This window comes from Ambystoma mexicanum, chromosome 10 (assembly GCF_040938575.1).
Source record: "Ambystoma mexicanum isolate Mex_15411 chromosome 10, UKY_AmexF1_1, whole genome shotgun sequence".
In the NCBI taxonomy this organism is placed as follows: Eukaryota; Metazoa; Chordata; class Amphibia; order Caudata; family Ambystomatidae; genus Ambystoma; species Ambystoma mexicanum.
The window spans coordinates 1276096633-1276119723 of NC_090932.1; the positions used below are offsets into that span (position 1 = coordinate 1276096633).

Consider the following 23091-nt stretch of genomic DNA (forward strand, 5'->3'; position numbering starts at 1 on the left):
CTGGTCAAACAAGCTGGCAAAATGGAAGATTTTCGGTTTGAGTAGCTGTCGTCAAGCACACAAGCTGGTGCCCTTCACCCTGGTTAATCCTAACCAGCTCCGAGAATGGTATGCAGGTTGCTTATGAGTTGATTGGTCCCACCAACTCAAAGGAAGAAGTCGTCCTTGAAGGGGCTTCTCTGTCGAGATGAACTTGGCAATTTGGACCTGCAGCTGGGCTTCACCGGGAAAACCAACGGTCCAGGAGTTGCAGCAGCCGTCCTCTTCCAGCTCGTCTTCGGTTCTTTCATTCCAGTAGTCGACTCTGCTTGACAGTCCGAGACTTTTAAACAGTGTTCTCCCTTTCATTCCAGCCTAGCTGCCACTCACCCAGAAGGGTGGCTCTCCTTCCCGGAAAGTCAGCCAGCCAATCACGCCAGAGTGCATTTGGGTCTCCTAGGAGACTAAGCACAGGGAGTTTCGGGCACTCCCCCACTTCCTGCCCACCCCAGACACTTAGATGCGGTCTTCAGTCCTGAAGCCCGCCAAAGGCATGGAAACAAAGGGACAAAACCTAGTTTGGCGTGCAGAGACAAACATTAGAAGGACCTTTCCAAAATGAAATGGTGAAAAAAAGAAGACCGGGGCCCGTTTAAACAAAGGGGCTTAAGGCGCCATCTTGAAAAACAAGGCTCCCGCGATTTTTAGCTACCAGTGTTCGCAGTCGGGTAAAATCATGGTAGTTCGTTGTAAAACCATTGCCACCAGCCATTTTGATAGAAAAGGGTAGCATTTGACTGCTACATGAGTTTCTAGACATAGGGGATACTAGGTAACCCCTCCAGCACTATAGGAAGATAGTGTGTGCTGGGTCTAGGAATTTAAAAAGACTAGTAAAGTCAATTTAACCATATATTCTCTGGGAAACAGTAGTTTATCCCAAAGAAGGTATTAAACCTTTGGGAAGTCTAGAAAGACATCCCTGTCACCGCACTGAGGGTGCTGTGTAACACACATGAAAAGATGCCTATGGAATTATCTTAAAACTGCATAATCAAAGAACACAAGAGTAAAATACACATCAAAATACTTCATAAAGGTAGCAGGAGCCCCTCTCCAGAAAGAACATGGCATGATAACCTGTTCTGTGTTTTTTTCCCCACTTTGATAGTTTGCAGCCATCGCTTTTTGCTCACTGTGCCTTTCACAGATGGGAAATACCCATTTGCATATTAGTCTTTGTCCCGCCCACATGGGCAGTCCACCACTGAAATGCTATGGCAATTCAAAAATACATGAAAGAGTGGGAAAAAAGGTTTGCACTCTTTCCAGGTAAAACAAATCAAGTCTTCAAAATCCAGCAAAGTTGCTGGGGGTGGCTAAGGTGAAGGGAATTAGCACATTTGTGAGAATTCTCCCTAACACTCTAATTAAACAATCAATGGCGTCAGCCGAAATGAACTCCGCGATTAAGCATCCGTCAACAATGGCGGAAAAAAACAATCTGAGGGACTTCGACGCGTGAAGGACCATGGGTACAGTGGACGTCACACTAGATATAGTGTTACTGGCACACCCTGACGACTTCCCTTTTCGAGTTTCGAAAGCAACTGTAGTACTCTGCAGCTTCCACTAGATGTCGGCCTATGCCCATTCTAAGCAGATTCCACAAGCCTCAGAAATATATGTATATATTGTAGTTGCACTTGCATATTGTAACCTGGAAGATGAGTAAGGACCCAACTGCTTTAGGATTACCTACATAGACCATAATGATACCATTGTTCAAAGATTCAGCGTGGACATGCTCCAAATTTCATGTCTTGGGCTATTACCCATATTGTAGGTTTTGTACACACTGTTCTAACATGCACCAGGAGCGAGAACAAAGCACACTGGAATTTGAACTTCCACAAGAGAGGCAAACTGACTTTTTGCCCATTATGTATGATCCATTAAGGTCCGAAAACAATACTAGATCTGTCCTAATTCTGCTTCATTAACATTCTCAAATACACAAATGTATGTTTGTAAGGCACCAGTTGGCCCCGGGAGCCACACGTAGCTTCTGGTAGCTGTTGATTTCAGGCTAACTAGGCTCTCCTAGATTAGAACCAGGAGGTAAATAGCTCCCAGCAATTTCGAAACCTGGATGTGGGGCAAGAGTATGTCCACAACTGGACAGCCCTTGCCAGTTTGAATGGTGCTGATTCGTGCCATTAGTGGGCTGGGGCAGCCCCAAGCCTGAATTTGGGATAAAGGAGTAGCTGTGCAACTGCCCCTCAGATGGTCAATGGGAGCCTAGACCCCGAAGAAGAGGAGATACCTTAAGACCCGAAAATTGCTGCTGAAGACAAACATTGCATCCAGCCAAGTTCCTGTGAAGCCCAGTCTCTCTGCTTTGATCTCAAAATCGGTGCTTCCACCTTTTGTTTAGTGGGGCCAACCAAACTGGATCCCTGCACAAAATTCTTTCCGCCAGAAGCCTTCAGAAGTGTCCTGGGGCCATCCTGTGGACCGACCAGCTTCTTCAAAGGCTGTGCATTGGTCGGCATCTCGAGTTGCAACTTGAGACTCTACAGGCAATCAATTTGTGGCCTAAGACTAGTCCTCCAACAGCTTCTCCCCTCCTGCATGAAGAGGAGTCTTCCTGAAACAGTCGTCAGGCGACACTCATGGTGACAATGAAATCCCCTTATAGGGGTTATCTTTGCTGCTGCCAGTCTCCGTCATGCCCTGGGGGTCTCCTGTTGTGGCTGCTATCCTGAGGTGCCTGGGCCATTCAGCTTGAAGTCAAACCAGCCAATGCACCAGCAATCCTCCCAGACAAACGGTAGAAATAAGTGGGCCCAGTGATTGAGGACCCTAGAGTTGGTCTCAGAAAATAGGAGTTTGGACGGGAGCTGGCATATCTGTTTCCACCTGCCTCCCACCATAAGGATTGCATGGGTGTAGGTCTATCCCCTAACTCACCAATGCTTCGTTGTGATCAGTAGAATCCTGGCTAAAGAAGCCTCCAGGGTATCCCGTTGTGGTGTGGAATTGGGAGAGTACCCCTAAAATATTTGTACCTACCATCAAACCTTAAAAGTGCATTACTTACCTCTTGGTTTTATCACTACTTGCTCTGTGACGAAAGACTTCCAATTCCCTTCATCAGTAGATTCCTGGAACACTGACTCTTTTAGAGACACTAGACTCACTTACCTGGTAGGGAAAGACTTCTTACGTTGCAGGTGCCTTATACCTATAAGGCAGGGTATTATTATTAAGGTATTTATTGAGCGGGTGCAGTACAAACCAGCCACAGATAATACCAAGCTCGCCGGTAATCCCAAAGCAAATCCATTAGACCACCATGTACATAAGAGAGGAAAGGTCTGGACTTACCCACAGGGACCCTGATAATACGACCCTGAAAACAAACTTTGGACTCCATCTTTCATCACCTCCAGATCTCCCGGACGGCAAGCCTGCACAGAGAAAGTGGGCAGTGCTAAGACCCACTTTTTTCTCATTTAAACTTTATTAGGCACTTTTCAGCATTCACCAGCAACGGCCAGTACATTATACACTGGTCTTATGCAACAAAGTAAACCTAATTCCACCACTTGGACCCAGTAGTGCATCTGGTGCTTCATATCCAACCATAAACCCATGGTTAGTGCCTAGTATTGAAAACCTAACAATACAATAAAAGCAAAAGTAAAATGCAAAATAAAAATATAAGGGATGGTGGAATGATGCTTAACAATAATTACACTCATGCATAACTTGCAAATGTGATTTTAGAGGCCTCTGCTCTGAGAGTATATGCTTGCGGAGTAGGGCACTTTCTGCAACCTAAAGCAGCGACAATGAGGTCATCTCATGGGGTTTATGAGGAATATTAGGACTATCGTGTTTGTCTCTCATAATGTAATTAATGGGCATCTGTCTGCTAGAAATTGCCGCATCCGCCCCTTCATTGCCCCATCGATTTTGCTCATGGTGGAAACATACCAAACTCATACCCACCATTCCCCAATGTCTGTCTCTTCCTGGCTCTTCCAGTGCTTTGCTATCACCAGTCTTGCCACCACTAAGAAGTGGGTGATCAATCGAGGCTCTCTGGCACCGATCTTGTACCAATCCTGGGAATCTTTGTTGCCCAGTATCATCACTAAGGGATCAAATTCAAGCTCAAACCCACAGATCTCCTTAATTTGGGCAACCACTTTTTCCAGAACCTTTGGATTTGGGGGCATACCCACCACCTATTAAATAAGGAGCCCGGGGACATCCTACAATCGCCAGCACCGAGTGTTGCAGGTTCATTTTGTGCAACCGTTCTGGGTTCAGGTACTACCAACACTACTTTAAACCAGTTTTCTTTAAGCTGAACTGCCCGAGAGGCTGTACCCGCCCTTGACCATATATATTGTACCATGCCATCTCATCAATGGGCTTTAAATTTACTGGAATTCAGCACCTTATATAGGGATGCAAAGCTTGCTGTGGGGGGGGGGGGGTACCCTATAAAGAGATCGTCAAAGCTGGTTGTGTCATGCTTCCCTTGGGCTGTTACATTTGATCGAGATAGCCAATGTCTCAGCTGGATATATCCATATCTATCTGTAACGTTGACCAGAAAGGTCTGCTTGCATTGGTCGAAAGTGAGAGGGAGGTTATCCCGAAAATGCCCCAGTCTGCACAGCCCACCTTACACTTCGTCCCGGGGGGGCTAGGGGGAACTCGCTATTGCCCCATATCCCGGTTATAGGAGAGGGGAAGAAAGTTCTAGCATATCGTCTTGCAGCTTTGTCGCAGTACTCCAATGTAGTGTTTGTTGTTGGTAGCCCTCGCCCACCCCTTCTTACCCTCAGAGAGAACCAGCACCAGTGAAGTATGGGGGATCCCAGGGCCTCATGTTCAATGGCAACCCAGTGCTTCAGGTTAGTCTCCATAGCTTCACTCTCTAGGACAGGAGCAATTTGAGCAGCTTTCTATGTCGGCTACCGCCAGTCCCCCGGCTACCCTCGTTCTCATGAGCGTGTGCCTAGCAATTCTGGGGATTTTATTTTACCATACAAACCTAAACATGTGTCTGCAGTTCTTTCAATGTTGCCCTGGGGATCCAAATTGGTAACGCCTGAAATGTGTATAACAACCTTGGCAATAGGGTCGTTTTAATCGCCGTTATTTTGCCCAACCAGGAGATCTCTGAGGCACCTCCACCCCTCCAAATCCTGCTTGGCCCCAGCAAACATGCAGCAGAATATTCGCTGCATATAAAATCGGTATATTTCGCTGTGAGATGAATGCCCAGATACTTCATGGAATGGGAAGCCCACGAGAATGGAAAGCTAGACTTCAGGCACTCCACTATTTCCCACGATTCTGTTATGTTGAGAATTGTTGATTTAGAGCAATTAATCTTAAAGTCAGAGACCTCTCGGATTCTGTCTAACAATGAAATTATATGAGGTAAAGATTTCGGAGAGTTCCACATGTAGAAAAGGAGGTCATTGGCGTAGAGTGCCATTTTATGGTGGTAGCCCGCCACTTACACACAGAGAATCTCTCTCGAGGAGCGCACTAAACAGGCCAGGGGCTCCATTGCTAGGGCGAAAAGGAGTGGGGACTGCAGACACCCTTGCAGCGTCCCCTTCGCAACTTCACCGTGTTCAACATTTACCTTAATCTGGTTAGAGGGTTGGACAAAATTAGCCAGGACCAATGTTCTAAACCGTGGTCCAAATCCCACGAGTGCCTTTAATAATTACGCCCTACCTACTCGATCAAACGCTTTATCAGCGTCAATTAAGAGAAGGGCTAACTACTGCTTATGTCCGCATGCCCAGGCCGAGATATCTATTGTCCGACAAATGTTATCAAATGTTTGACACCCAGGGACAAAGCCTGTCTAGTCTGTTGCCACTATTCCGGGAGTACCATTGCCAAGCGTGTAGCCAGTATTTTTGATAGTATGCTGGCATCATAATTTAGGAGTGCTATAGGACAGTAGGAAGAGCATATAGTGGTGTCTTTTCCAGGTTTATTAAGTAATGTTAGTGTCGATTTTCCCCACTGATTGTGTAATAGACCGAGTCTCCATGAAGGAATTGAACACATCTGCGACGTGGGGGGCGAGGACTTCAGAGAACCTTCTGTAAAACAGGGCCGTGAACCCATCCGGGCCTGAAGCTTTAGAAGGGAGAGCGGGAATAGCTTGTGTGACCTCCTCTATTGTTATGGATGTTTCTAGTGTCTGCTTGTATGCTCCGGATATTTGGGGGAGGGGGAATCCAGCAGAAACGCATCCTGCTGCGGGCTATTAAGAGGGTCCGTGGCATATAGTTCAGTGTAAAACTATGTCAATATGTCTATTTTAGCTGGTTCCTCCTCATGTATCTGGTCTCGAGTGCCCCGCAGCCCCCCCAATTGTAGTGCTGTTTCTCTGGGCCTGAAGCTTATATGTTAGCACCCGGGACACCCTTATTTGAAGTGCAATACTTAGAAATGTTTTGTCCTAAGCAGTTTATGGGAGAGGTCATCCGCCCATAGCGCTTTTAATTCCGCCCTCGCCACTTGTAACTGCTGGTATGTTCTTCTCACCCCGTCCAGCTTATACTGAGCTTCCCAATCCTCGACTATCCCCACTGCCCGGACCCGTTGGGCCGTAAGGATTTACTTTCGAGCTGATGCTAAGCTGATCTGTTCCCCCCTCAGCGCTGGCTTTAAAGCCTCCCATACCCTGGTTACAGATACCTCTCCCGTAAGGTTTTCCTGGAAATATTGGGTAATCCTCTCCGTGATGGTGGTACATATTGCTTGGTCTGCTAATCCATTCAGTCAACTTCCACCCCATAGATTTCCGCGCCCCCAGCCCATATCCATCTAGTTGCAACATAATGGCAGAGTGGTCGGATACCAGCACTACTTCTATGGTGGCGGAAGATACCTGGGAGAAGGGGCCTAGATACCAAGAACAAATCAATTCTGGAGTAGCTTCTGTGGACATATGAAGTGTGTGTGTGTGTGTGTAGTCCCGTTGCTGAGGGTGCAGGTGTCTCCATATAGCCACCAGGTGCATGTCTCCCATAGCTTTCTTTTTTTTTTTTCTTTAACAGAAACCGCTTTGGCCACTTCAGTGGAAGGCAATGGGTCCGTCCGATCAAACATCCCCTCTAGAACCACATTAAATCCCCACCTAACACCAATGCTCCCCTCTGAAATTGCATAATATGCAGGAATAAATGAGCGTAGAATTGATCTTGATGCTGATTAGGGCCATATACCAACACTAAGGTGAGATCTCTGCCAGCCAATCGCAAGATCAACCCAACGTATCTGCCCAAAGGATCCTTTAAAACTTTTCACCATCTTAAAGTGAAGGGAGCCGGCTATAAGGATTGCAACCCCCACCCTTTTTTTCTGGGTGGAAGAGGCAAAGTATTGATGAGGGAACAACCGGGACCAAAGCTGCGGCCAGTCCTGCCGCAAAAGATGGGTCTCCTGAATTAGGGCTATATCAGCTTTCAGCTCTACTAGCTTAGTTAACACTCTTCCTTTTTCCTCTGAGGATGCAGCCCCTGAACATTCAGGGACACAATTTTTACATCCGTCACCCCCCCCTCCCAGTTATGCCTTCATCCCCAGGCCATTGCCCAGGACCCGCTCCCTACCCTCGCTCTCCCCATTTTCCAGCTCACCCCTGCGCACCTCCACTGCTTCCCTTCGCAGCTGCCCATCATTTGGCACCTAGTGTTTCCTCTGTATTGCCCCCTCTTGCACTGCACCATAACATGAAAAAGAAAAGAAACCAAAATAACATAACTGCCAACCTTAACAGCGTTTGGGGTGAACATCAGACCTAAAGCATGAAATATGGCGTGCACTCCTAGTGCCCTTATAGATGCATAGGTTTGCCTTCCAATCGGCAAAACACAACCTCTGCACCTCTATATCCGCCTCTTCCTCCACAATCCCGAGTGCTTCACCAACGCCCCCTTTAACTATGTCGCCCTCTCACCTGAAGTGAATCCTCAAGTAGGAGCCTCAGAGTTCAAGCGCCTCTCCTGTCTATTGAGGGCCTGCGTCGCTCCTTCCTTCTGCGATTCCTCGACTGGGACTGGATCCAGGTGGACCCCCGAGGGACCTTGGGAGCCATCATCCGGCAGGTGTAAGTCCGCTTCCGGTATCTTAAGAGACTCCACTGCTGCTCAGACGGAAGTGGAAGTGAATTGATGTTGGACTCCATCCAGTTGAAACATGAAGCAGAGGGGTGTCCCATCTGTAACGCACCCCTTTATCTCCGAGCCAGTTGGTTAAAGGCCGCATGAGTATGCATCCTTGGATTGTCCCTTGAGAAAGATCCTGGAACAATTGGAGAGAAGCCCCTTTATATTACAGACTGCATTGTTCCATGGTTTTCTGGAAGATTAGTTCTTTGGTCTTGAAAAACTGAACTCATCAAGACAACAAGATTTTGTTGAGTTTGGAAGTTGGAGTACACTCTGTGTGCGATCCAAAAGAAGATTGACTTCCATGTCCCCCAATATCTCCTGGAACAACCCCCTGATGTATCCTTCCAAATCCTGATCTTTAATCTTCCTTGAGACCACCCTGAACCAAGCATTGTTCCTCCGGAGGCGATTTTCAGCATCCTCCGGTTTTTCTTCAGCAGAGTGCCTGTAAGCCTCAAGCACCGCCACACTTTGTTCCAGCTGATCTTCTGCATTCGCTTGGTCGCTGATGGCCGTCTCCAGCTCCCCCAGTTAGTTTTATTCTGCTGTACATTATAGGACAAGTCTTGAAAGGAGCTTTTTAATTCCTGAAGTGTTGACGCCATTTCTTTTTGTATGGCTTGAAATAAGCGTAAAATGTCTCCACGTGAGGCGGATTGTGCGACGTCCTCCACCGCGAGGGGTGGTTCAGATGTCGATTTAGACTTTTATAGATGTCACTGGCTTGTCCTTTGCTTTCCCAGACTTCAGTTTATTCATGAATAAGGGTGGCAGGGGAAGATGTCTGAGATTTTGCTGTAAACTGGGGCTGCCAGAGAATGACCCCTTCGACCACTCTGGGGTTGTTTATTCTGTGCCCCAGCTTCAAGACCGTGCCAGGCTCACTGTTGAAACTCCCTGCTCACCATACTGTAATCCTCCTGCTGGGATCTGGTCAGCTCTCAGATTTGCAAAATGAAGCAGGCTCCGGACCAGAAGACCCCGGTTATGACATCAATGGGGGGATGGAATCTTTCCAATGTTGAAAATGTCTCCAAATGCTAACATCACTTCTCTGCCAGGTTATTGCCCATTCATCCATCCTGATTACAGTAGGGCCTCACTGCAGTGTGAGTGATCTCCCTGCTCCCACCTCTGGCAGGCACGCATTCGCTAGGAGTCACATGCAGGGTGCTCCGCAGACCCGGACCGCCCTCAATAACGGTGAGCTGCTACCTCTGAGGCATAAGCCTTCAAGATCCCCTCAGGTGGGCTATGTCCCTGCTCACGCCTTGTCTGCCAAACAGTGCTGTGTGGCCCATGTCTCCCGTTACGGAGCGCTCTCTGTTCCACTACAGAGGGAGACTTACCCCTTATCTCTTCCGCAGTGGCTCGCCAGCGCGGTAGCTCTGCCTCATCTCTCTGCCCTGCTGTGCCCTGCCGGGCTTTTCCGGGATGGGCCGGACTCTTGCAGCTGCTGGGGAAGAGGTGGTATGTCGCCTGTCCCTCCGCTTTCCCCTCATGAGATGGGGGATGGGTGTTGCTCCTTAGGGTGCGATCACCCGGTGGCTCACGTCCCACTACCATATCTTGCCTCGCTGCCACAGGGAAGAGGATCTCCAAAGCCCCTCCTGGGGAACTCAATTAGCAGCATCGTTCCCGAACGGGCTGCCGAGGGGACGCTGGACCCCTCACCATGACTTGGACCGTTACGGACAGACAGGGATGGGCCGGCCCCCGACTCTCTCCTTGCCGCGGCCGCTATTTTGCCGCTCGCCGTGATCCCGCCTCTCTGCCGTTCCGCTGCTCTCTCGCTCCGGATCACAATATTTTTATTCCCCTAATGTTTGCTCACATGTCACTCCGTTCCATGCTGTAAAATGGTGCATTTATGAGGCTAATCTTGCCTTTTCTGCTGTGCAGAGCTGACTGACTTGTGTCTCCATCAGCCCCCAAAACCTACTTTGAAGCCTTTTTTCACACATACCCTTGCACCTCTTGGGGAGGAGAAGGAAGAAAGAAGATAGGATAGGGACAGTTGACCAAACCTAAGCAAGGGAGGGAGGGATATATAAGTAGGGGACAAGAAACAAGAAGCCTAGGTGAATTCAGTGATATCAGAGGAGGTGGACGGCAACCAAGAGACCAGCAGGCGGAAGCAGGGAGCGGCAGACTGTGGAAACATTTTTTTGGCAGGTGATGCATTTGCTTAGAAGTGTTAGTGGTTCTGTAGTGTGCGTGTTTGTTGGACATGTGGGTAGAAATTATTGTGTGAGGTGTGAATGTGAGAAGACGGGTACAGAGTGAAAGGAAGGTGGCTGAACAGTGGGGTGGGAGTAGTGGTAGTGTGGGGTTAGTAGTAGGAGTGGTAGTACTGTTAAAAGTGGTAGTAGTGAAAGGTGGAGTGGCGATAAGGAGCAGTAGTAGCAGGAGGGCACTAGTGGATTGGGAGGACTAATATCAAGTGAGTGGAGTGATAGAGGTAGTGGGAGGAAGGAGGTGTACCAGAGTTGGTAGTAGAGTAGTAGATGGGAGAAACGGTTATCAAAGGGTGGAAGCAGGAGAAAGGAGGAGTGAAACATCGGAGGGACAGGAAGATGGTAGGAGGAGACAAAGGAGAAGCAGGGCACAGAAGAGAGGTAAACGTGGATGCGAGTTCAGCCAGTTGAATCTTACGGAGTAACTAAGGCACAATTACTAACTTTCCCATTAGAACACCAATATCTGGGGAGTAGGGAATGTAAGGATGTCCATAGGTAGTTGGAGAGCATGCTCTTAGGGAGACCGCCATTAGACTAAGGCAGATATTAGACAGTAGGAGTCCACAATCAGTAGAACTAACCAGGGGCTATGGATGCCGGGTTACGGAGGAGAGAGAAAGAGAAAGAGAAAGAGAAAGAGAGATGGGACCTATAAAAGTCATCAGCCACCCTTCTCAAAAATAAACTAGCAGATCAGAATGCTAGTAGGGTGCCATTGGAAATGCAGGCACATATTGTCACCATGTTAAAGTTTTTTACTGAGGTCTCTTAAGTGAGAGGAGAGCCTCTATATCTTGGAGAATAAGAGACAAAACACCTCAAAAGCTACTCCCAAAATACCCTATTTATTCACACCCAAACTGCTTCATTCATACCCACCTTTCACCACACTGAGAAACCCTCTATTGTCTGGTCCTGTGGTGTCAGAAGAGGTCAGGCAATAGTTATTCATAGAGGAGGTGGGCGTTTTACTTCTAGAAAGGGAGTTCGTATCACCACCTAACTGCTCCAGATTTCTAAGAGTGTATATATTCATTCATTTAGTTTTCCTTACATTATTTCTTTGCAGACTGAGGTGCCTTCCCCAACTCAAGATGAAGGGGTAGACTGTTGCATTACTGATTGACTGGGATCTGGATGAGGCAGTAAAGAACTTGGGAGAACAGACGTTCTAAACTGCCTCTCATCTGAAGACTTGGACCTGTAAAAAAATGTCCAAATTCCTACCAGAGGCTGTTTAGACTTTTCCTGAGGATAGGAGAAAATCTCTGCCAAGAGGATGCAACTTGCTTGCGGCATGTTGAAGATAAACCTGGTGGTAGATGCTTTAGACCAAAACTGTAATATTGAGTTCTTGTATAAAGAAAACGTATCTTTGCATGCAAGGAAGCAGGGAAGCCCTTTTTCCCTTGCCAACTATTTAGAACGAGCATCACAGCAAGTCAGCTGAATATAACTAGCTGCAATTTACTACACGCTTACTCAAGCATAGCCTCGTTTTTAAAGAGCAACATGTGGAACGAAAAGGGACCTTTTTGCAGTATGCCGCAAACTTGGTAGAGGGGAAAAAAAAACGATTGTTGTGAGTGTTCATAAGCACTGGGAGAGGAGGCAGCAAACCATCTGCTGCAAAGATGTGAGAGATCTCAATAATATCAGAAGGGGAAGCCACAAACGTAAAGGGAAGCCGCAAACTTAAGTGGAAGGGTATGAGACAATTCACAAGGAGTCGTCACTTCTCCCCAGGGTGGAGCCCTTTTCCATGAGGCTAGGGAGGTGTGGCCGCTACCAAATAGGGGTGGTTTAATGCAGGACGTCGTCTGGGGAGGGACTACCTCTCTGGGGATAAGGACTATCACCTGGGGTACAGCCCAATGAATGTTGCCCCTCCCCGACATTCCTAAGCCCTCTCTAATGTCCAGAGCCACTACATTGAGAAGCAGCTTATGTGTGGTTTTAAAATATGGCCGAAGTACCAGGATGAGGAAGAACACAGGAGACCTAAAGATCATGAACTGTGATAACACTGATACGAGGTGGCCCCAAGGAGCCATGAGGATTAAGCCGATAAAGAAGGACTTGTGTAATCTGCATGAGAAAACTGTATACAAAATATAAAAATGATCGAAGCCTTAGATTGAAGAAGCCCGGCTGCAGAGTCGAACCCAGCCGTAACGAAAAGCAGTGGTGGCAGGAGCAGCTGTATGAAGTCCTGTGTGGAAAGTAGCTGTCACCCAAAGTCTCTAGCGCAGGAGATTGGAGATTCCAATGCCAACCGACAGCTGTGGAGAAGCGGAGAGCGGCAAGAGGACGCCAAGGACGTTCTCCGCCCGCCAAGTGAAGGCGGACCACGTCCCAAAGCCAGGAAGATGCAGCGAAGTCACAAGTCTAGAGGAGAGAAGCCTACAGAGGAGAGAGACCTACAGAGCCAGTGAAGTGTGCACCAGTCCCAAGAAATCCCATCAAAGTACCAAAGCTCAGTGAGAGGTAAGGGGAGGTACATGAAAGCCAGAGGGGACCCGTGGGTTGATACAGATGCTCACATGGCTTTTCCCCAGCTCAGTATTAGCAAGGACATTAATGGGCATAATGAAAGACGGGTCTAGAACCCCAGCAGTGAGAGGGTTAGCATCAGAGGCAATCTTGCTTGGTGCAGTGGTAACGAGGAAATCACTGACCACCAGAGAAAGTTCCAGGACCCCAAGAGTGAAAAGGCAAACATTGGAGGACATCTTCCTTGGCACAGTGGTAACAAGGAAACCACTAACCACCATATACGGGTCTGGACCCCAAGAGTGAGAAAGAACTGTACCACACAGTACCAGGAGAAGGGAGTCATTCTCCTGGTATCAGACAAAGAGCTGTGATAAAGACGCCAGGGGAAGGGGGGCATTGCCCCTGGACTTGTGGTGAACTGTATAAAGTAACACCAGGAGAAAGGAGGCATTCTCTTGGCACTGGGTTGAGAGTCATACTGGAGATACATGGGGAAGGGAGTCACTCCCCCTGGTTCTATTGGGAACTGCATAAGCTTATACCAGAAGGGAGTCATTCTCCTGTACATTGGATAAAGACTGGGTGAAGCCCGTAAGCAAGGGGAAGGGAGTCATTCCCGCTGGTATTTCATGCTGAATGAGAACATGTGTTGGGCGCTGAACTAAAACTAAAGGAACTGTCAGAATGTCCGTCAAATCAAACTTCCACCGTCCTGCGTCGACACAGGACAGTGGAACTTTGATTTGACGGACATTCTGAAAATTCCTTTAGTTTTAGTTTAAGACAGGGAACCCCCTTTTAGAGATAGGGACAGTGAGGCATTTTATTTGGAAAATAAAAGTGTATAACCAAAACCATGCCACCTTTTTGTCAGTTTCCTTCTTCGATGACCTTATTGTACTAATCTACTGTGGTGTGCATTTAAAGATCTCATTTGAAAGAAGGCATATGAAGTGAGGAGAAAGAATAGCACAAGATCGGGTGTGTGTTGCTGTGATTACTGCCGTTTCCTTACCAGGGGATGTGTGCAGCTGGTAGAGAGCAATTGCAGGCAAGACAGCCAGGGTAGGCTCTGTTGGGGTTTTTGGAAGCTTCTGCGAGTGAATACAGAACCTGACATTTATAGAACAGTAGGAAACATCTCATCGTACACAACAAAGCACCCCTTCAAATCAAATCCAAAGAAACACTATCTTCACCTATAGCACGATTAATCGCTTTCAAACAAATTAAGAAATGACGGACTTCACACAATTGCATTTCTTTCTATATGTAAACCTTATTGCTATCCAGAACTCTAAAAATAAATATTGCTGGAAAATCTTTATCTGTATCAAGAACTTCACATATTCTCAACCCAAGGAGCAGCCTCTTCAGACAACTTCTTAGAGACTCAGCTTGATCATCACTAGAGTATCTCAGGGAGTAGACTCATCATGCGAAACTGCTCCTTTTATAATTTGATTTCACATACTTTCACTAGCTCAGAGCAGCTCCACCCATATCCTCCGAGACTCTCGATATGCTCTTCCAGTAACTGCTTCAATTTTTTTTAAACTTTCTTTATTGGCACACTTGGCAACAACATTGGACATATCGAGGGCGAGAGAAAAAGAAGAATATCACAAATTGCATACATAACCAAAATGGACAAATCCGGAAGGCGCAGAGTCCGATAAACACAAGGGACCAACACAATACGTGGGTGCACAGCCAAAAGGCATTTAAAGTTCTGAGTTAGTCTGATTGTGAAGCCGTAGGGGTAACCTGTGGGGATGTTGTACGCAGGACATATCCTTTGAGCGGGCCCCATATATCCTTTGGGCGAGACCCGACGGGTTGCATAAAGGACCGTTGTCCCGCCATATCGTTGGCCCAGACAACAGAGCTCAGCCAATGGCCTTTAGTGGGGGATTCTAGCACTCATTCATTGCAACAGCATACCACATTTGGCAAGCATAAGGCACAGGCCCACAAATTTGCTCATTTGCTTCAGTTGGGGTTCAAAAACATGGAATAGACATTGCAAGAGGGAGGGGCTATTGTCATCTCAGACAACAGCTTACATACATCTCTCCAGAGGGTACTAACAGCGGACAATCCCATATCATGTGGACGTATTGAGCATCTGCGCCGCCACATCTAGGGCATTCCCTCGTTCCCCCCTTGTGAAAATGTCCGTAGCCTAGCTGGTGTGTACTGGTGCAACACCTTAAATTGTATCAATTTGAATCTTGAATTACAGGACACATTACGTGTGTGCATGCACAAGTCTGTCCACATGTCATCCGTGATGTCCAGTTGCATATCCCCAGCCCATCTAGAGCGAGCGTTGGTGTGTGGTCTCCATACGGTTATGAACCAGGCCTCTGCTCACACCTACTGTTAGAACAAACCTCAGGACAGTATCACCCTCAGGCTCAACTGGGAATCCTTCCCACTGTTTCCAACATGCTCTGCGCAAGCCTGTGTACTCTGCTTCCATATTATTTCAATATCCTGATGTCATTTTCTTCACACACACTTTCTACGCCCATTCAACTCATTGTAGGATCTCCCTTACCTGGTTTACTTCCTTCACAATCCAGCTATAATCTCGATTTTATGTACTCATTTAGTTACATGCCCGCTCCCATTGCTTCAATTTGTATTAAAAAAAATAAATCATAAGGAACAAGGTGTGGGGTTATAAAAATAGATGTTTTTTGTGGCATGTATTGTCATTTTACATTAAAACATATGTATGCCTTTGGATGAATCTAATCAAATCTCAATGAGTTGATCGACTGTCTCCAGGGCATTGTTGATTCCCCCACCCCCCCTCCCCCAACCACGCCCCCCAGTGCAACTGCAACTGTTCTTGGGCACAGCCTTCACCAGAATGATTAGCAGTCTAGATTCAAAATCTCATTTATCCTCAGAGTTGTGGGTCATTGTACATCAACTTGGGCTCTTTCATAAGGACATTGGTAGCTTAGAAAATGGTGGATATATGGAAAATGCAAACAGGAGAAGAAACTTGTTTCGTAAAAAGGAGGGAAGAACAGGAGAACTCGTAATGGTGATGATCCCTTGATTACAAGAAACCCCTGTCCCAACAGTGACACCCTTTATGAATTGTAAAGCACACTGACAAAGGCTTACTGAATAGTGAATGAAATGCTGGCCCTGAAAAAAGGCCACCATAGTTACACAATAGGCAGAAACATATTGACAGACTGAACTGTTTTATTCAAAACTCCACATTTGATTGCATGGCATAACTCCTTTTCTTTATGATTCTCACGTGAAGACGCCCATGAACATTTGCCTATGGCAACTAGATTTTTTTGCATATATAGAACACGGAAATAATGGTCACTATTTTGACTACATATTTTATTTAAAGTACTGCAAATAAAACTGTATATTTTTATACTTTTCTAATAATTGATCTGTGGCAAATGCTGGGGACTGGATGTGAGGATGTCAGAAACCTTTGCCAATTGATTCGACTTTAAAAACCAACAAAAGTGTGAAAGCCAAAACACATCTTACTCTTATACTGAAATAGAGTCAGGGCCAACAGGTCTCAAATTACTTACAAATGTCCAATTTTTTGTCACTATCTTTGACTCCATTAATTTGTCAACCTCCTTTGTGATGCTAAAGTTACATTCTAAGAGCTTTAACATTGTGGCTACAAGATCCATTGCAACTTACTTTAATGCTAGGTAAACGGCTACAACCGTAATTAACTTTGGTGCATTCAAGCATCCAATAAAACAATATAAACATTTTGATTCAGGACCAAAAAACGACAAAAGCAGAAAATAGCATATGATCAGAGTGGATTTCAGTAAAGCCTTTGATATGGCTTCACACTTCATGCTTTTAATTAAACAGCCCTTGGATGGAAGTCAGAAGGGTTAGTTGGATTAGAAACTAAGGTGGTGAGAGTTCTAGTGAACAAATTCCATCATAAGGCAACAACAGTCTGTAACATGCCACAATGACCAATCAGCGCTGGAATGTAGATTTATTAACTTTCTAAATAAACTGAAAGCCAATGGTTAGGGAGAATTCTTATTTCTGTGTTAATTCCCTTCAACCTTAGAGAGCCTCAGCTCTTTTGCTGGACTCTAGGACTTTTCATTTTTACCCTGGAGAGAGGGAGCCCTTTTTCTCACTCATGTATTTTTTTTTTATTTGAAATCTGTTTCTATTACTTTGGAGTCTGACAAACTCCATAGGCATCACCTTTTTACATTGTTGACAATGCACTGAAGGTGCTGTGTGTCACAGAGAAGTCCTTTGGATTTTTCTAAAGGTTTAAATACCTTCTCTTGGATAAACAACTGTTTCCAAGAGTAGTAAAGTGAAATTGACTTTACTTACCTTTGTTACTTTGTAGACACAGCACACACCATCTTAAGTGGAGTACTGGAGGGGTTACTTAGTATCCCCTTTGTCTACTTTCTCATGTAACATGTTTAGGTTACCCTTTCCACAATTAATGGCTGGTGGCAGTGGTTTATTTTTCCTACCATTGTGTTTTTACCGCAGGCTGAAATCTCAGCTGCAATATTGCACCCATGGGTGCCCATTTTGTCAAAATGGCCCCGGTCGTCTTTTTTTCACCATTTGTTGTTGGAAAGGTCCTTCTTGAGATTTACTCTGCATGCCAAACCAGGTTTGGTCCCTTTGTTCATTTTGTCTTTGGCGTTGTTCACTGCTGAAGACCGCCTCTGGCTCCAGCGTGTCTGGCAGGGCAGGAAGCGAGGGAGGTTCCAGAAACTCCTTGTGCTTAGTCTCCTTGGTTACAGGAATGCATCCAAAGGTGATTGGCTGGCTGGCTGTCCGTCTGTCCTTGGATGACAGCCAACCTGCTGTGCGACAGACAGCTAAGATGCAAATGAATGGGAGAAGCTTGCATAAAAGGCACGGTCTTTTGCAAGGATTGCAGAGTCGACCACTGGGCGTAGGAACCGAAAATGAAACTGGAAGAGAAGCTTGCTGCACCCTCCTGGACCATTGGTTTGCCCGGTGAAGCCCTGCTGCAGTATTGAAGCTCTGAAATTCTAATCTACTAGAGAAGCCCGGAAAGGAAGACTTCTCCCCTTAGGTTGGTGGGACCAATCAACCCCAAGACTAACTTGCCTGGAACCCCTCTCTCTGCTGGCGGTACTTCTTTGCTGCTGCAGGAACAGAGTGCCAGCGAACAGGAATACCAGGACGAGTGGATCGTCTTTAAGCCGGACCTGAGCTCCAGGAAGATCCTTCAGACTCCCTCGAAGCAGGACTTCCCAAGCCTGAGCCACCTCAACAGAGTGCTGGACCCCAGAAGCAAGGGGAGCCCATAAGATGTCCAAGAACCAAGGTGGTGCTATTTCCGAGTAGCTGAAACCGCAAAGTGCTGCTGATCTGAAGTGTGGCCATTGCTGCCGCCGACCTTCGAACTGTAGTGCAGGAGTCCACAGACGTCCTCCCTCTTGTCCCCAACGACTCAGGCCCAGGAACAGGATCTGCAGGTCTACAATAGGAACAGAAGCCAGCTGGACCTTTTTCTTCAGACTCAAGGTACTGTGTAACTAGGGGTACTTACCTCTTGTGTGTAGCTTGCTTGTTCTCAGTTGAGAATATCATTGGCTACCTTTTGCAGAGTTTCTTGCAGCTTTGTCTTTCACAAGTCTTACAGCTTGTGACCCAAAAGTGATTTCTTTTCTACAAACTCTCTTAACATTGTGCAAGACTTTTGTGCTCTCTTCAAGAAGTGCCTCAGCTCCCCTAATTGACATTGGCTGTCCTGGCTCCCTGCAGACTCTTCGGACCCTTTGACTGTGTTTATCTGTCCCTATAAAGGTTATACATAAGTTACTTGTATTGCTGGGAAAGGGTTGACCTATAGTTCATTGGGGGATTGAAAAAGTGCTTACCTGTTCAGGAGAACTTGTTAACCTTTGTTTCCTTCCCTAATCGCTTTTTCCTTTTTGCCATAAATTCCGCTTTTTCCTTTTTGCCATAACTCCAGTATTGCATTTAACTGTTCAAGTGATATATCAATGTCCATAGTGTCCTAACTATTGAAGACAACTGAGGGTGTAAGAAGTGTCCGTGTGTCATCCCGAAAGGGTATCTTCTTACTTAATTGAAACGGAAGGAGTGCATTTGTGAAGTGTATTTTATTGTTCACAGGAAAAGCATCTTGTGAGTTAATGTTCTTGGTGGATGTTGGCTACACCTGACCCCATCTAGATATGTTGGTCTAACTACTAGTGGGCCCTTCTGACGTCACCTGCTTTTAAAAGGACTCAGCAAATCTATGTACTGAGATGTCGGTTATGGTTCGAATAACAAGGTCAGTGTTGTTAAATGGTTGCAAAACATTTCCCATGGCACACTCCCTGCGAAGCCAGGGTTATTGAATAATTGTGATGCACCTAGGTGCCCATGAAGTGTTTCCACACCTCCACCTCTTTTTTTGGGGCCATCTTCTGTAGCACAAACCACTTTAGAGCCATATTTGTGTGTTTCTTTGCAGCGCAGTGTTCCACTAAGGGATTGTCTGCAACCTCATTCTTTATGCATGATCTATGTAACGAAATCCGTTGCTTCACTGCCTACCTCTTTCAATTAATAAGCATTAAATGCAATATGTACATTAATCTAATTTAGTACCCGAACAAATACACACTCACACGTCCATCGCTGTTCATTCTTTGGCAGAGAGAAACAGGACCCCATTATCCAACTCTTCTTCTCCGTCCTGATGAAAGCCATCCATTTCTCAGCAGAACAGATCAGCTCAGCTCATAATTGGCCGAAACACATTTGTGTTGACATAGCCCCCCTAGTGTGAAATGTCAACACTGCAAATGTTGTAATATGATTTGCATTTTTGCGTTCAATTTGATCACCATGTGCTGCAAGGGACTTTCCATGTTGTTTTAAAATGTATGTCCAGGTGAAAATGTGTGGACAGAAATATTAATGTATCATGTTAGGATACTGTATCTTCATCAATATATGTCCCGTCAGAATTTTGTTTTAAAAAACGTATGCGTGCATTGAAGCATTTTGGTATAAATTTAAATTCATTTTACCCAATCTTAGAGAATGACATCCGTCATATGAATCTAATGATTATTTGAAGAATGTATACCACGTTCGGTCACGCTAATTACTTATTGTTATCCCACAGGATTACTACGTACAATCTTGCCTAACACCAATCTACAGCAGTTTGGATAAGACAGAATTATCAGCCAGTTGTTGTGGTTTAGATTCCCCCAGGGAGAGAATAAAGGAGGAGAAAGGTAAAACTTTCAGTGCTCTTAGGACACTGATATATGTCCTATTAAAGTGTGTTTTTGCTTTAGATATATGTCCTAATTGTTAGGACAGTTTTTCTGAAGTCAAACTAAGGGCTTAGTAAAACCATTCAACTGAGGCAGTACAAGACTCCACTCTTAGTACAAGGCTGTACCACCTGAGTTCATGGTAGCGTAGACAGAGCAGCCAGGCTTATTTTAGGAGGGAGAGGGCTGTAGAATCAGTACACATGAAATTGTGATACCAATGATCCAAACAAACACTGAAACACTTTGTACTGTAAAAATACAGGATTGATTTAAATACAGGTAGGCCTAGATAAATCTAGGGGTACGTAAACACTAAAACATTATATGAAATCACAGTACAAAAACAACACTATACTTGAAAGTACACAGACCCAAGTATAGACCTTATTTGAAATACCTAACAGTAGTTCTAGGAAAGTCAACACCTTTTCATACATATTCAGTATAAGTCACACCTATTCTTGGGGATTAAAAACCAATGGTTACTTTCAGATTACATTCAGTAATGCAAGGGGAGTAAACCCTTCCGGTTGTATAATGATTCTCAGTACAAATCACGTAGTCAACTGGACAATATACTTTTGGTGAATAGTGGAACACTTATTCTAGGTGCAGTAAAAACCTATAACTACTTTTGTGATAATACACAGTTATACTAGACCACAGATTGAGATAAGGAATCTCTTGCAACCTATTTGTGGATGGCACACAGCTAACACAAGGTAGGTTTAACCTTACAATGAAGGGGAAAGTAAAACCCAATGTTAGACTTTTTCTGAATGACCCAAAGTCAATCTAGGTAGGTAACAACCTAATGCAGACGTATTAAGGTCAGGCTAGCAGCAAGTCAGGGGAAGCAAGACCCAGTTGGGGGATACAATTATCCTCAAAGGATAATGTGGTGATAACAACACTTTACTTTTGGGAAGAGGCACAACCTAATCACAGGAGAGTAATATACCTTCACATCTACTTTCTATTAGACTGGCAAAACAGTTGCTAAGGAAGAACAGATGTTAACCATACTTTTAAAAATAGTGCATCAAACATCCAAGGTAAGTAAGAACCTTTGTAACTGTGCACTATTAGAATTACAGTTACCAACCAACTACTTACAAGAAAGTAACTTTTAAACAGTTCTTTTCTAGGCAAAAGTCCCAATCCCTTGAAAGTCTTTCCCTTGTTCTTGGAGCATGAGTGTTCTCAGTGGCAGAAGGGGGGGGGGGTCACTAGGACTAGTGACCAACAAGCAGTGTCAGAATAGGTTCTTTAGTAGGAAAAGTCAGGGTTCATTGGGAAAACTGGGCAAACAGGTGAGTACTTTACTTCTAGGGTTAGAAGAGGATCTAGGGGTTTCGCAGAAGACACTCTAGCAGGTTTCTAGCAGTGGGACTGAGTACACTGGATGAGAGGCCTCCCCACCACAGAAAACAACCCACAGCTACACAGAAATCCTAACAGGCTTAAGGTAAGTACATACCCAAGCCAACACAGTACTTCAGCATTGAAGATTTTACAGCGGGAGGACTTGAGGGTCTGCAGCCAAATACCTGGTCAGTGGATTCCTTGTCGTGGTGACTGAAAACAAGACCTCAGAAGGAACTTTGCAGCAGGGATCGATGAATAAGGCTCTAGGCAAGGTTTCCCTCGCAGCTGAATGCGGTTCTGCGGATTTGGCGCCTTTTGAAGAAGCACAGAAGACAGAAAATCGCGGTTGAATTTTTGTTGTTACAAAGGTCCAGCACTCTGTTGAGGGGACTTTTCAGACTAGATTCGGGTCTCTGGAGATCCACCAGGATGCCCACGAAGTTTGTGAGATTCGGAAGACTACTGCATGATGGCTTGAGGTCCCAGGGTATTGCAACAATGCAAGGTCACAGCAACGCGTGGGATGGCTCAAAATGCAGGTCTTCTTGAGTCTAGTGGGTCTCACCAGGCTCTGAGTCGGGGTCTTTGTTTTCGGAGTCCCCAGGTCGATTGGAAGGAAGGGCTACAGCAGGCTCCGCTTACACAGCACGCTCTCCGGTCGCTGGATATTGCTTCAACCGCGTTTTCCTTCATCTTCCTCTTCGGTTCCAGTGGTCGACTTTTCTTCAGCTTTCAGGTTCGCAGTATTTATCAGGAACTACAGCACAACCTCTGCATCCTCTCCCCGCATTTTACAAGGGGCGGTCTGGTTGTCCAATCAGGACAGCCAGCCCCCCACTGGGATTTGTCCCCATTCAAGCAAGGCACAAGACAAAGGGCTGTGGCGTTTTGGACTCCTCCCTCGCTTCCTGCTCTCACAGAAAGACTGCAGCCTGGGTGGGGAGTCCAGGGGTCTCCCGCCAAAGATTATATATAAAAAAAAAAAAAAAAAAAAAAAAAAAAAATCACACAAGAATTTCCCACCCTGGATGTCAGGGGAAGGAACAAGAAACGACAAGAAACACTAAAATGCCGGAAAAAGAATACGGGGCCATTTTGGTAAAATGAGCACCCTTAAGTGCCTTTACAGCAGCTGTAAACACAGCCCGCGGTAAAGGTGCACCAAATTAAAATAACGTATCACTGCCACCAGCCAATGAAGGTAAGTTTGTCCCTGCAACATAACTGCTACAGTTTTAGTGAGAAAGGGGATAAATTGTACCTCCACATAAGGTGGGGTGTGCCGTTTCACTTAAAATGTAAAAGGGATCCAAAGAGCCTTTCTGCCCTTGGGAACTGTAGTTCACCCGAGGTTTGGCAAAACAAAGTTAAAAGGGGAGCTCCTAGGGCAACCCAACAACAGGCACTTATTGCCAATAAGTTGTTAAAGAGGATAACTTT

At 45.7% G+C, this 23091-nt stretch overlaps 1 protein-coding gene and 1 non-coding gene across 2 annotated transcripts in view; both read right to left on the reverse strand.

Annotated features, from left to right (window-relative positions):
• The window catches only part of AP1B1 (adaptor related protein complex 1 subunit beta 1), an 896137-nt gene that overhangs the window by 217159 nt on the left and 655887 nt on the right, over positions 1-23091 (reverse strand). The window lies entirely within an intron of this gene.
• LOC138496890 (small nucleolar RNA SNORD125) lies at positions 14302-14398 on the reverse strand. Its single transcript, XR_011278346.1, has one exon. It is a non-coding gene; the product is annotated as a small nucleolar RNA SNORD125 (small nucleolar RNA).